This window comes from Pavona decussata, unplaced genomic scaffold (assembly GCF_977016875.1).
Source record: "Pavona decussata unplaced genomic scaffold, jaPavDecu1.1 SCAFFOLD_14, whole genome shotgun sequence".
Classification (NCBI taxonomy): Eukaryota; Metazoa; Cnidaria; class Anthozoa; order Scleractinia; family Agariciidae; genus Pavona; species Pavona decussata.
In genome coordinates, this window is record NW_028145437.1 from 1,219,433 (window position 1) to 1,233,628 (window position 14,196).

General features: G+C 39.7%; 1 pseudogene; it reads right to left on the reverse strand.

Moving 5' to 3' along the window:
- Nucleotides 1-5,070: 5,070 nt before the first annotated feature.
- LOC146487644 (uncharacterized) lies at nucleotides 5,071-5,774 on the reverse strand (annotated as a pseudogene).
- Nucleotides 5,775-14,196: the final 8,422 nt, after the last annotated feature.

The following is a 14,196-nucleotide window of genomic DNA, read 5'->3' on the forward strand; positions in this document are numbered from 1 at the left end:
CACTCAGAGGCTATTCATTGCACTGAGCAGCACATGTGGCCAGTCAGTGCGCCCTAAGACTTATAATGTTTATACTTAGGCTCACCGGAATCTTCATTCATCTTGGTTCACGGGTAAAGTCAGGAGCTGACATTTCCCCTTCAACTCACCCCCATAAAGCATAGCTGAAGTTACTACCCTTCTGGCATTGTAAAAGGAATTATTTATTTATCTATTTATTGATTTTTAAGTTATTAATAAATGGTTTGGGGATAACTGTTGATGGCACCAACCCTTCTGTCCCACACTGAAGCAATGCCTGGGTTGCCCCAGCGTGGGTCAGAACTGTGGTACTTCCACCTCCCCTTGCTGGCCCAACCTTCTAGGAGCTTGGCACAGTTCAGATGACTGTGTCATTGGGCGGTGATTCTAAGCCGCTGGCTTTGTCTCCTTCACCTTCTCATATTAAAATGGGAGGGGTTGTTAAAGAACCTACACACTGTTAGCAAAGAGTAAGGGATGTAGTCCCTGGTGTTGTGGTCTGGTCTGCACTCCGTCACGCAGGCGGGGAAGGGGAGTAACCAGTCAGTTGCCTACAAATCTAGCCATCCACAATGACGGATTCACATGATTTCACAAATGTAAAGCTGAAGGGAATTGAAAGAAATCTCCCTCAACACAAGTATGTTGAACCTCCTGTGATCACCATGATTACCTTTCTAGGGACCTTCTGGGTGGTTTGTTCATCCAAGATTTCGGAAATCCTGAGGGGGGGTTGAAATTCATGGAAAGTAATGGTTGTGTGTGATGTCAATTTCAGTTATGTCCAGTTTCAGTTTCCACAATGTTAGCAGTGTATGATACACGAGAAATAGTAAAAAGGAATAGTGTTCTTAGCAGCGACTTTACTGCTGCAGTTTAAATGCCCCCCGCCCCCTCCAAACAAACTAACCTTAAACTTACCTGACTGGCTTTTCTTCGGAATCGAGAAGTTGCTTCTCAAAAACTTGTGTCAACTTTTCCCTGACTTGAATTTCGGGCATCTCTTTAGCAAAGGATAGTGCATTCACATAGCATCCTAACCTCTGCAATTCTACTTTCTGTGAGCCTCTTGGCACTTTCCTCAAACTCGGAGATGGCAGTAAGAAAACATCCTTGTTGAACAGCTGAGTAGTTGTGCTTGTAGACGATTGCCTTGCATATGGAAGTGTTCTCTGACGACGCCCACGTCTTTGACTTATCTTTGCACCATAATTTGCAGCAGGGTTGAAATTGGAAGCAATTTCTCAGGAAGCATGGCTATTGGCAGGAAAAGCTGTAGCTGCTGTGGATCATGATGGGAAGTTAAATCTGGAGGACAATTTGTCGTTGACGTTGTGGAAAGTACTTATGGATACAACACTAACGGCCGGGCGAACATTGTTGCTGTTTCGATCCACTTATCTTGTCTCAGAACTCACCATTTTGTGCACGAGGCGCTGGATCCTGTCTTCTTCTGCGGCCACGTTGTTGACTGATGTAGCCTCGCTTTCATTCGTTGCAGGACCAAGGATAGCTCATTTGCATAAGTTTGCACACTAAAATGTATGTCGAAACTGCATCCAAAATATATATGTCGAAAATCACGAGGCGATATAGAACGAGATCCCATACATCAATTTGGACATATATTTTGTAATGTGTGGACACATTGACATTTTGACATATATATTGACTTTTCATCATATATATTGAAATTTCGACATACATATTGAAAGTTCAACATATATATTGGCATTTCGATATTTTGAGCCTATTTGACAAGCATATTATTTTTATCACCTTACCTGGATTAACATCATTCTTCTTTCATGAAGCACTTAGGGATCCCAGCCCATCTCTGCAAAAATAGCTCAACACTCACATCTTCCTCAGGAAGGTCTGATGATATATGCAAAACCAATAATTATTAATTCCAAAGCTGCGAAATAAAACAACCAGCTTTAAATTGAGGCATAACTACAGCAAATTGAAGTGCCTATGAAGAAAAAAAAGCTAAGCTCATCTAAAAGGCCTTGTAAAAAGAAGAAGTTACAAATGTGTTTACTTTTTTATCATGTCCTTTCTCATTATACCAATATTATTTATTATTAAAAATTTGGTGACATAACCAATGGTTACACCATGCAAATAAATCACAAAATCCAGACAATCTCTGGAAATAATAGGCTATGAAAATGAGTAAGGGTTCTTAACCTCACCCAGGTTACAGGAAGAAGGATCAGAGTATCCCTGACTTAAAGTCGGGTTGTGATCAGTTAAACGTAATGAAAGTGAGTTTTTAGGAAATATACTCCCCTCACAAATTTTTTTGGTTCAAAGCACAACTGTCAGGAAATTCCACTTTACATGTAACTTCTAGCTATACTCTGTGACGTAAAAAAGACTAGCTAAATGTCTAAATGTCTAACCTTAGACAGCCCCTCCCCTTCACAATTTATTATCATGTATCAGGAGAACACAAGACTTACCACTTGTTCATCATCAATGGATTCTTTTTTTTCAGTATGGTGGACACTGCATTTGCTCCAACCACTTCTTGTATGGCATCCCTTCTACTTGGAAACGACAACTTCTGCAACTTTTTGACAACCTCTCAGTTAACTTCTTTGTTTTTCTTTTTTCCAGTAGCCAACTCTTTGTTCAGCTCCTTGTGGAGACTGTTATCATCCTCATTTGTATGCTGTGTTCCAAGGTCTACTTTCTCTTTGGGTGAAGCCTTTCCACTTTTTTTTTGTTTCAAATTCATGTACCTCTTCTTGAGAAGATACTCCACTGAAGCCTTAAAAGGACAAAAACACATACAGAAAAATAATGTACTCCTAAAACCCATACATTGAAAAGATATTAGCCTTTGACAACCGTCCTGTTGTCTTCAACAGATAAAATATTAAGAGAATATGAAACAAGGACCAATAAATACAAAAAGATGTACAATACAGGTTATAAGTGTGGAAAACATTATTTGCTAAGGACGGTGCCTACTATTGTTACTGCGCATACGTTCTGCGCATCGCGAGATACTCGGGTTTCCTATGGGTGGTGCCTGCTAATACAGGAATATTTTTGCGCAGTTTAAAACTACACGGAGAAAGCAGAACTTACCAAATGCGTTTGGTATCTAAAAAAAAAATTGGGGGTAACCATGCATTTTTCAGAGATAACTAAGCTTCAATTTAGGAAAAAATCCCATACATTGCTTTATATTTTGGCGCTTTTTAGAGATATTGTTGCTTAATTTTCTCTGAAAATGCGTGGTTACCCCCAATTTTCTTTTTGGATTCCAATAGCCCTTGCTGAGATCTGCTTTTCCCGCATAGTCATAAACCGCACAAAAATACTTCGATATTAGTAGGCACCGTCCTTAAGACGAATAAGGTATTGATTAGGGAGTGGGCATGAGTTTTTGTCAGTATCAAAAGTTTTCGCGGTATGCCAGGACTCGAGGGTCTTAAGGTGGCGATAATTGGACTTGTCAATGATTGAGGCATTCTCAAAGTCAATCTGGTGGTTTTTGGCTGAAGCATGATTTGCCACATTAGATCCTTTGGTGCGCATGTTCACACTTCTAACATGTTCCCTTTCCTGGTGCTAAACGACCTTCCAGTTTCACCAGTGTAGCTCCTCAAACATGTGGTGCAGGGAATTTTGTAGACGACATTGCCTTGATCTACTTTTTCAGGACGAAATTTGGGAGCTGGGAATTTCTGTTAGAATGTTTTAAAGGGTTTATTGGTAACTTGTATTTTATGTCCTGTTTTTTGAGCAACCTCATTAGCGGTTCTGTGTGGCCATGAATTTGAGAGAGAATGACCAATGTGGTTTTGAATTGGTGCCAAAATGCTGGTGGGAAATTTGAACGTGTTGTAAAGAGGGGAACCCATACATGTTGTAATTGGTCTGAGAGGATTACCAGCTTTGTGATGTTTGATGGAATTGCGGATAGCTGGTGGTGTGCCATCAGTAGATCAAAGTTTAAAGTAAGTTCAATCATCGAGTTTTTGTGGTCTTTTTGAATTCAAGAGCATAGCATTGAGGTTGTGTTCTATTTGGCGGAAAGGAGAACTGGTGATTAGATTGTAGGTGTTATGGTCAGTAAGGAGGGATTCCATCTTGCTGTCATAATCTTCACTGTCAAGGACTATGAAGCAGTTTCCTTTGTCGGCTTTCATGATGACTCTCGAGGTGTCTTTCTTTTGGTTTTGTAGAGCTTTGTTTTCTTCTTTTGTGATGTTTTTATGGTTTGGTAGTTGAGCTCAGTGAAGAATGGCAGCTGTGGAGGTCTGTATTTCTTCTCTCGATTCAGCAGGCAAGTGTTTGGTGGCAGCCTCAACTTTAACAACAATGTCCTTGTAAGGAATTGTGGAGGGGGTAGGGTTGAACTTAAGACCTTTTTCGAAAAGGGAGTGTTCTGCATCTTGTAGAGGTTTTTTTTGCTTTTAATCTACCTCATAATCTAGTGGCATGCTGGTAATTCTGATTTTGGGAAATTGTTGTGATCTGATTCTGTATATGTTTATATTAGAAACTGTTAAACCAACTGAATACATAATCACTGTTTATTCCTGTCAAGAACTTCATTAGACTTACATAGTAACAAAACTCTTTGTCTGCTGGCCAGCTTGGAGGCTTTACATCCCTTAAAACTGGTACTTTAGAACAGATTTTCTAGCTTGCTATACGAAATTGGTGCTTGCTAACATGGTCCACTCACACACTGCCTTGAGACAGTTTCCTGTCATCTTCTTGGAGAGGCTTTTCCATTTTAATGCAATACATCATACTTTTAGACAGCGGGAATTTAAAACCCTCCAGCTGGTTTGTGAAAGGTACTACCGCACAAGACCTCTTCATTTTAGAGACAGCCCCAGATAAAGATGGCGATGGTTTATCGTACTCTGCATCCATTCCACCAGACAGTATTATTTGCACAGTCCCGCAGAAGCTTCAAAAGAAGGGAAGTAATTTTCTCCAAAGGAACATTGAAAAAAACATTATTTTATCGTTATTTATATACATCATCACAAGAATGTCAGCAGGGCTCTTACAGTATCAATCAGTTAAAGGAAGCTGAAAATTAGTAAGTCCCCTAATTACAAAAAAAATCCCACTAGCAACAGGTGCTAATTGGATTGATAAGTATCTGTCGAAAATGTGCCAGTTCATTATGTGTTCAATCCCCTTTCCACATGAATTCTTAGACTGGCTATTTTCTTGTTGTGTTTTGTCTGTTGTTTTGAACACTGGCTGCTCCCTTTTAAAAATGCTGGAATGTTCAAAGTTACCCCATATTTGGCCAGGTCATCTGGTATATCAAACCCGTTGTCAGCCATTCATCATCTGTGGGGGAAAACAGTTTATACATTCCACTTGGTTTAGTCAATTCTTTGTCTGATATGCTGCCAGTATACAAATCTCTCAAAAATGAAACCACTCCGAATGGACTAATTCCTACCAGTCCCTTCATGGTAATTCCTTTGTACGAGGAGTAACAGGCAGATTAGAGATCAATTGCTGTTGGGGACTGCACTCGGAACACCACAGCATCAATGATGACAACCGTTTTGGGATAGAGCTCTTTGAAAATTTTGGTTTTTGCACCACACTTCTGCTTGGAAAAGACATGAAACCTTCAAACTCCTGATGCAGAAAATGAATCCAGGCGCAAAAAATAGAGGACACAGTGGACTCTGGATTCAAAATCTGTTGCCAAGATCTTTCTCAAAGAGTACAAGTCAGAGTCTCATCAGTACAATGATAAATTCTGCTTCTAAATTCCCTACCATTTGTACTACTTTGCATCACCGACCTTGCCCATGCCAAGGTTTCTGCTCAGCCGCATTGCCTACTTGGTAATTAATCTGGACTAGAGGCTGGACTAGAAAATACAGTTACCTGACTTTCTAATAGCATACCAGACGCCTTACGTAGAAGTTCTGCGGCTTCAGTTATTCTTCCATCCATTTTGCGACCCAATTGTTTGAATAAAAGTCTCAAAGTGACCACTCTCATTAACCTTTAAAAATGGACGAGTAACCAGGTTTACATGATAAGATTTGAAGCGTTTTCTGGTTAAAAGTTAAAAAAGATTTTAAAACGAGCTTTTGATGGCCAGTCTGCAATATTTGACAAGTGATTAATAAAAAGCATGAACATGTAATATATACAGCAAAAAGTGTGAAAAAGAAAAATTATAATAAAAACAAGAAAACTCTGGTGAATCTAAGCTAAAACCACAACTGGCTAACCAACCTACATTGATTTGCATTCACAAAATCTGAGAAATAACAAACTCACCCAAGCTGTCAAAGTAGTTCTTGTGTGTTGTTAGTTTATAGTGAGTTCTGGTAGTTTACTATTGGTGATGGGTGGTAGCTCAGACGCTATCATCTCGCCCACTGTAACAAAATACGAGTTGATTAGGGTTGCTTTCTCTGCATCTCCAAGATTGAGGGTGTTATCGTCTCTTTTTAAGGGCCCGATGCTTTTACACACTTTTGGCTTGATACTGCTTCATATTGTGCTTCCCTGACAAAAAATTCACCTTTAATCTCCAATTAACATGCATAACGTTAGTTCTGTTTTATCCCTGCAACTTCTGTTTCCACCAGATATGGCAGTAACTGATCAAATAAACTCACTTCTGAAAGCAAATATTGCAAGCGATTATGGGGTAAATTGAGTGGATCATAGTTCCTGTTATGCGGACACGGTGTGTTTTGGACTTGTATGAGGTTCACCACAGAGCACTTAACTCAACGGAAATCTGAGGATTTTAATTCTTGTACTCAACTTTTCTTTGAAAGTTCTACAGTAGTCAAACTGAGAAAAAGGAAATACAATAGTTAGTGTGAACGTTCGTTACTGAAGTAACAAGTCCTTGATGGAAATCTTACTTACAATTCTGCATGCTTTCCGAAGACTGAGTTTATGAACTTCTTTACTTCTTGCTTGGTTTAGCAGACTGTGTGGTTTTTCTTAAACCACCTGGGTTTTACTCTTTAAATATCCATTTTGTCTCTAGAGATTAATCAACACTCTTAAACGGGTTTACACTGTATTGGTCTCTCTAGAATTTTGTTTCTTGGATAAATGTGCCATGGGAGAATCACTAGTCAAAGACTACCTTTAGAACTTCTTTTCCTTTGATTTCCTGACATGACAAGACTAAATTTGACCGCGTAATATTTCATGTTGGCCTTGGCTTAGGGGCAAACTTAAAGTGCCCATAACCGAATTTTTTTATTTTCTTATCTGAATCTAAACATCACCTGAAGAACATCCGTGAAAAAATTTTTTGATTTGTATGAAACACGAATTTTTTATGAATTTTACAAATCTTTGAAATCCTATTTTATTGCGGTCAATCCGCCCCGCTGATAAGAATGCCGATGGGCTCACAATAGGGCCACGTGACATAGTCTGTGACGTAGATTCAGGAACTCTCGTGTCTATGCACTCACTTGACCTTCAGTAAAGTCCGTTCGCGGCAGAAAGAAAATCGTCAGATTCACCGGTATACTGGGAAGGGAAAAATTAGCTCCAAATAAGTATATTCCATGGCAGAAAAATTATCTGACACGGAAAGTGAGCAAACGGCTGAAGAAAGCAGCTAGGACGAATTTGAAAGCGTCGAAGTCGAGGCAATAGATGGCGTCCACAAAACAAGTAATACGGGTGAAGATGATGATCTCGAACCGTACGCGGACAAGCCGATACCAGACGAAGAATGGCTAAAAAGATATCGCAAGGAACAAGAGAAGAAGCGACCACTCGAAAAAGATTTAACGAAATGCTTGGAGAATAGAGTGCGTGTTAGTGAATGGTAAAGTTCTCGCCTTTTTTGCATCTTGCATACACGCTCTTTATTATTATCTGTCAAAACTATGGCCAAGTACTCACATACCTTCAAATGGATTATTTTACTTGTGGTAACTGTAGCTGTGATCTGCGAGCAAATATCAGCGAGTGCTACTGCTGTAAGGAACTCCAGGGCAATTGTGAAGCGCTGACTAGCGACATTGTTCTTGCGGAACTACAGGAAGGACACACGTTGAACTGTGATAATAATAGCTTGTCTCGTTCTCTGAAATTTCGGCCGTAAATTTAATTGTAGGATGGAAGTTGTTACCTTGTTCAATGAACAGGTTAATTTCCTTTTTGTCACTGTCCCACAGTGAGAAAATGTCATCAATAAAACGTTTCCATTCTATTGGTTTTGTTTTGCTTTATCATTTTTTTTTTTTTTTTTAATGAAGAAGAACTTTATTTCACTACATAAATACTTATTACACTTTTCAAATGGTTAAAGAAAAGAAAAAAAAAATAATACAACAACAGCAACAACGACTACAATGCTACTATTATTACAAAGTTGTTATAATATATTACCGTATTACAATTCTTAGCCTGCGAGGAAGCTCTCCAGCTTGGGGTTGGGGGGCTTGCTCGCAGGCTATCATTTTTGTTAATATCGGCCATAAAGGTGTTTGCAAATGCAACGGCCATTTTTGTACCCATTGCAGTTCGGGTCTGAAGATAATTGTTTCCAACAAATTGGAATGAATTTTCCTGAAAGATAAGTTTAAGTATTTCTTTGAGGTAATGTGACGGTATAGGAGGTTTATTGCTATGGAATGCCTCGTCTGCCTTGTATCACGCCGGCTTTGCATCATGTAATTCCCTCCTCCTGTGGTATAGTTGGATACAAGCTTGTTACATCCATTGATACTAAGATAGTATCTTGAGAGACCTTGGTCTTTCCTGTAAAGTTTACGAAATCCATTGTCTCTTTTTGGCGCATACGTCTTGCGAAATGTTTGAAGTCTAACAAGAGTTGGCGTCTAGTGTAATTCTCGTCTGTCACCGGTGTCGGGACAAATTTGAGCCCTTTAGAAATAACGCTAACAGGCTGTCGCTAAGTTGTTGGTTTGAAAAATTCTTCATGAATTTATCGTTGTTTTCTCTTTGTGTCTCAATCTGTTTTTTTAGCCAATTTTTTTCTGCGCTCTTTGCCCTTTGATTTGTTTTGTGCCCTTTTTTATTTTGAACCCCCGTTGTGGTGGTTACGTTTTCAGAGATAACACTGTTGTACTTTTCAACATTTTTATTGTTTGCAGAATTCTGCAATACGTGTGTACAATATTTGTTTGAGCTCGTTGAATTCTTGCTGCAGTTTATCTACCTTATCTACATTGTGGTTTACAATGTTTTTTGTTTTCGCCTAGTGCGACTGTTCTCGCATCAATCTATTTACATCAGTGCTAGCATTTGTGCTATTATTTGTTGAGAGCTTGGTCTCAACGAGACTTCGCGGATCTCACGATCTATGAGAATATAAACCAAAACAATTACGCCATATTTTATAAAACTTGCAACTGAGTTAACAGTGAGGTCAAACTATAAACCTCAGAAGGTTATATAACGCTTAGAATGTCACCAGCGGGTGTGAATATTTATCGAAAGCTTGCCATTCGCTTTTCCCTGCTCTCTTCGAAGATGGCTCTTGGTCTTCGTCTTGCATTTGCTTAGCATGTTTTAAGGGATAAACACAAACGCCAATGTCATCCTACTTCAGTTCACGTTTTAAGTTTAAAGCTAAATTCATCAGCCTTTTGAAATCCTCGTCATTAAAGTGCATCGAGCACCGAAGGACGAGGTCTTTCCAGGCGTCCACATCTTCCTCCGCTCCAGCACAAAATCCATCCATTTCTTTCGCCTCCTCAGTTGGCGGGCATGTGGTGCCAAAGAAAGGAATCCTGTGCATGCTTATTCCATTCGCTTTGTCTTTGATGTTTCCACATCTTGCTGCAACACATCTTTCCGGTATTCTCGAGAAACATGCAGAAATACCGCGACTTGTTTTCAGTGAGATTCAAAGAAAGACTGAAGTCACGTGTTCCTGAACCTATGTCACAGCTCTTGCTAAACCGAGAGGAGACTAATGCGAATGGTGGGCCAAAATGGCGGAAAATTTGAACGTCTTATAAAATTCATTAAAAAGCCGTGTTGAATGCCAAGTTCTTAGGGTGATGCTTAGATTCAGATGAGAAAATAAAAAAAAATTCCGTTATGGGCACTTTAAACATGTCCGTCCTTGACGACTCTTCGGCCCAGTCTCCATTTTGGTAATGATTATAATAATACTCTATTCATACAATCAATGATAAATAATAAATAGTGACTATGAAAAAGAGGTACCAGAGGTTAGCCCTATCGAGGATACCTCCCAAATAAAAAATAAAAGGGAGAAAAGAAAACCTACATATAAACATATTTGGGTAACCTTTTATCACAAACCCATGCTCTTACATGCTTTTACCACAGACACATGAAACACTTAAAGTCAAATATCAATGGATGTGATTTTCTTAGGTTTGCTAATTGGCTCCAGAGCTAAAGAGGGTGAGGACCCCTCACTTGCATTCTGGATGGTAAGATGGAACTTTTCATCCAAAGCAGGATTGACCAAGATAGACCCAATTCAATAAATTCTTCTTGCTAGATCTTGTTTTTAATTTTCAATGGCACTCTTGTGTCCACTGGCAAGTTGATTGATGGAAGGGTGGTGGAAGTAACCTGTTCTTACCAGACAGTGCTCCATGGACCAAGAACAGAATCACTTGATGGGGGTAGGGAGGTCACCAGAATGTCAATTTGCGGTTGAGGAGCTGCCACTGTGGTAGAAATGGTAGATGATGGGCCAAAAAGCAGAGGCTGAAGCTGCTTGGTCACCTCTTACGTGACTGTAACCATAACTTCTTCAAGAAACCTAGGTGGCAAGGAGGTTGCACTGCCCTCATCTGACGCCAGCGTGGTGGTTACGTAGCTTGAGGGGAAAGGTGCTTCTGGTGTTGTGAGTGTCTAGGAGGCATCTGAAAAAAACAAGAAAGACCAACCACAAGTTGGGTCCTAGAAAAGTACAAGCAAAGGAACATAAAACAAAACTTGTCAAGAAACTGAATTGCAAAATGTTCACTTTAGTAACTTAATTTAAGAGGCAGCGCTAAATACGAAACAGCGCTAAATAAATGCTATCTTTGAAGACATGGGATCCACTGATTTCGTAACTCGTGATTTTATGCTTTTCTGCAGTGAGATTGCAGTATATTCGTTTATCACGAATATGATCTAATAGGTCCAAGTCTTTACGAGACAGTGCTACTGACTATATTTTGTTGCTCTTTTGCTCGCTTGTACCAGGTGTCGTACCACGATCTATATCCCGCGCTTGCCGTTTTACGGAAGTTATGCCTCCTTTCTCCTCTGTAATGGCCTTCCTTGACGATTCGAGGCTTTCCCTTGCTCCGTGAAGCTTCCAAACAAGGGTTTCGTTCTTGTCGGCACAGTTACGGCAAAGTTACGACAAATATTAGTTAACAAACAGTCACTAGAGATCTCCTCTCCCAGTATTTACTTGAGATTGAAGCAAGCTTTTGTTTTTTTCCGGTCGCCCGAGGTCGTCAACTTATGCCCAAAATCTTTGTTAGGAATAACTTTCGCGCAAAGTAAACAAATTTCCTTCTTCGATGATGGAGATACGCATACACACACGTTCAATAGATTTTGTTGGAGTAGTCAAGGACTCACAACTGTAACCTGAAACCCCAAATGCGAGTCACGTCACGCCCCACTTTTGGCGTGAAACGCAAGTAGAAACCCTTTAAGCGAGACAAGTCGACCTCTCGCGACTTCGTCGCTCGCGCGCAGTCTAAAAAGGTCAACTTGTAGCAAGTCTATCAAGTGTTATATCAAGTATATGAGTATTAAGTATCGCCCAAGTCTCCTCATTAAATAAAAAAATGTTACCTAAATGATAAGCATCTTGTTTGGAGGGAGCCATTTGATATTTTTATTGTCATTTCTAAAGCACTCGATTTCTTGAGCTGCTCTTGTTGCTACTATTTCCAGTAACCTTTTTGGAACTCAGTTTACACTCATGGCAGCACATTTTTAAAAACATTTGCTTGTCAAGAAATAACACATGATATTTGGCGCATCACACTTTGACAAAACTCACGCTGGCATGTGAGAAAAATGAAATGTGATGGCCGCATCACAGAAACTTTGAAGGAAAATCTTGTCTGTGAGAGAGAGAGAGAGAGAGAGAGAGAGAGAGAGAGAGAGAGAGAGAGAGAGAGAGAGAGAGAGAGAGAGAGAGAGAGAGAGCATTTTACCGTTTGAATCAGCGAATTGGGCCAAACAGAACCAAAGATATCATTTTTTCAGTACTTGCCATGATGCTACAGAAGACAATAAACATTTTGCAAATTGAACTCTCAAAAGCACTGGCTGGTCTGTACTCATTGTTGGTCATGACTTTTATTGCACTTTGTAGCTCCTAAAGGAGCCGTTTGGATTGGTGTAGTTAAGTAGCTTGATGCTTTCCCCCCTGCCCGAACTACAACCAGGAGTACTTTGTCAAGGTGGCCATATATTGCAGGCACTTCTTGGGTGTAAGTTTGACCCAGAATCTATGGAGGCCTGCGACCAGTTCTTTGTTCATTGGATTGATGATGACGCGCAGAAATGTGTTCACTCATGCCACAGGTTTTCAATTGGGTTGAGGTCTGGACTTTCTGCAGTTGTCGGCCCGCACTTGATCCCACTGTCCCTGATAAATTCCATTGCCAGTTTTCCTACAACAAGACAAAAGAAGGACGTGTTTAAAAACCTGCATCTTAAAGTTGGATAAAAAGTCTATTGTGACACTTCATACAAGGACTTAGTTTCTAAGAAATTGTGATGCTGTGTTGGTGGCCGTGGAAGAGTGAAGAGTAAATGACCAACTTGAATTAATAGTTATTTGAATCTTGTTACAGTAGCCTGTCAATTTAAGAAGTTAACTGACTATTATCTTTGTCCTGTTGGAAATGATAGCTGCCATCTGGAAATAAAGTCTGTGTAAAGGGCACCAGCACTTTTCCATTATCTCCCCAATCTAAAATTCTTTTTTCATGATGCCCGTGAAGATAACAACTGGGGTTGCACTCTGCTTTGAGATCTCTGCCCATTTATTTAATTTGAATGGATGGTTGCAGTGAGGCTTGACTTTCCTCGGACTCCCTTCTTTCCTATAGCAAATCTTGCCATGATGCCCTTACCAGATGGTGCTTCCATCTGTTAAGATGACGGTCTCGAAATCATCATTGTTATCCAAACATTCTTGTGCAAAGGCAAGGCGGGCGAAGTGGTTTGTTTCCTGAACCAACTGGCAGTAGCAGGGTCCACATTTTTTCCATCCCAGCTTTCTCCTTGTTCTTTTGATAGTTAACGTGGACAAGTGTACACCCAGCTCACTGTACAGGAGTTTCTGGAGTCCTGAAATTGTAAAGTTAAGCAACTAGTAACTCATATCTGGTAGCTAGACTACATAATAAATTGCGAAGTTCCTACCAATGGTGGTAAGCTTGGCATTTTCCTCCATCTTAACGTCCACAAAATTCATCTGCTCTATCGACAACACTGGCTTACGGCCTGGAGGTGTTTTGTTTGTGAGGGATCTGCATTCTTTATACTTAGTTGAAATTCTCGCCATGGTTTGGCATCTTATTTAATGCCTTCGTCTTGAAGTTGACATACGATACCATTAATACTTTTTGATCTTGACCAAAGCGATACAATTCTTAACTTGACGTAATCTGGTGTTCTTCTCATGATTGCAAAAACAAGAATGATTTTTCGATCTGAGAGCAGTTTTTTGTTTGGCCATTCTAATGCAAATTGCTTTAACGATAGTGCTAACAAACTTTTGTGATTGGCGCTAATTGTAATAAAAGGTATAAGCAAAATTACATGATTGGTTGCTCCTTATCGAATTTAATGTGGGTATAAAAGCATATTTATTTTAACACAATTTAGAACTGATCTAAATGGTCACTTGTCAACATGTCAATTCGTGAAGCCGTAAGAGTTCTGAAGTATGGATTGTTCTATTTATTCCGACTATGCGATAAGTGTTGTCCCACTAAGGAAAATTGTTAAAGTTATAACACGTATAACATGCACATGCACAGTATGTGCGTATGGTATGCGTATGTGTAGTACTCTTATCTTTGAGCTGCACTGCAGTTGTAGTGTAGCATTGGGACCAGTGATAAGTGGTAGAAAATCTTTGTGGTGTTCTTTATTATTTGTTGTGGTTTTTGGTGCCTCCTTGAAGGTGTGGTGTTCATAGTG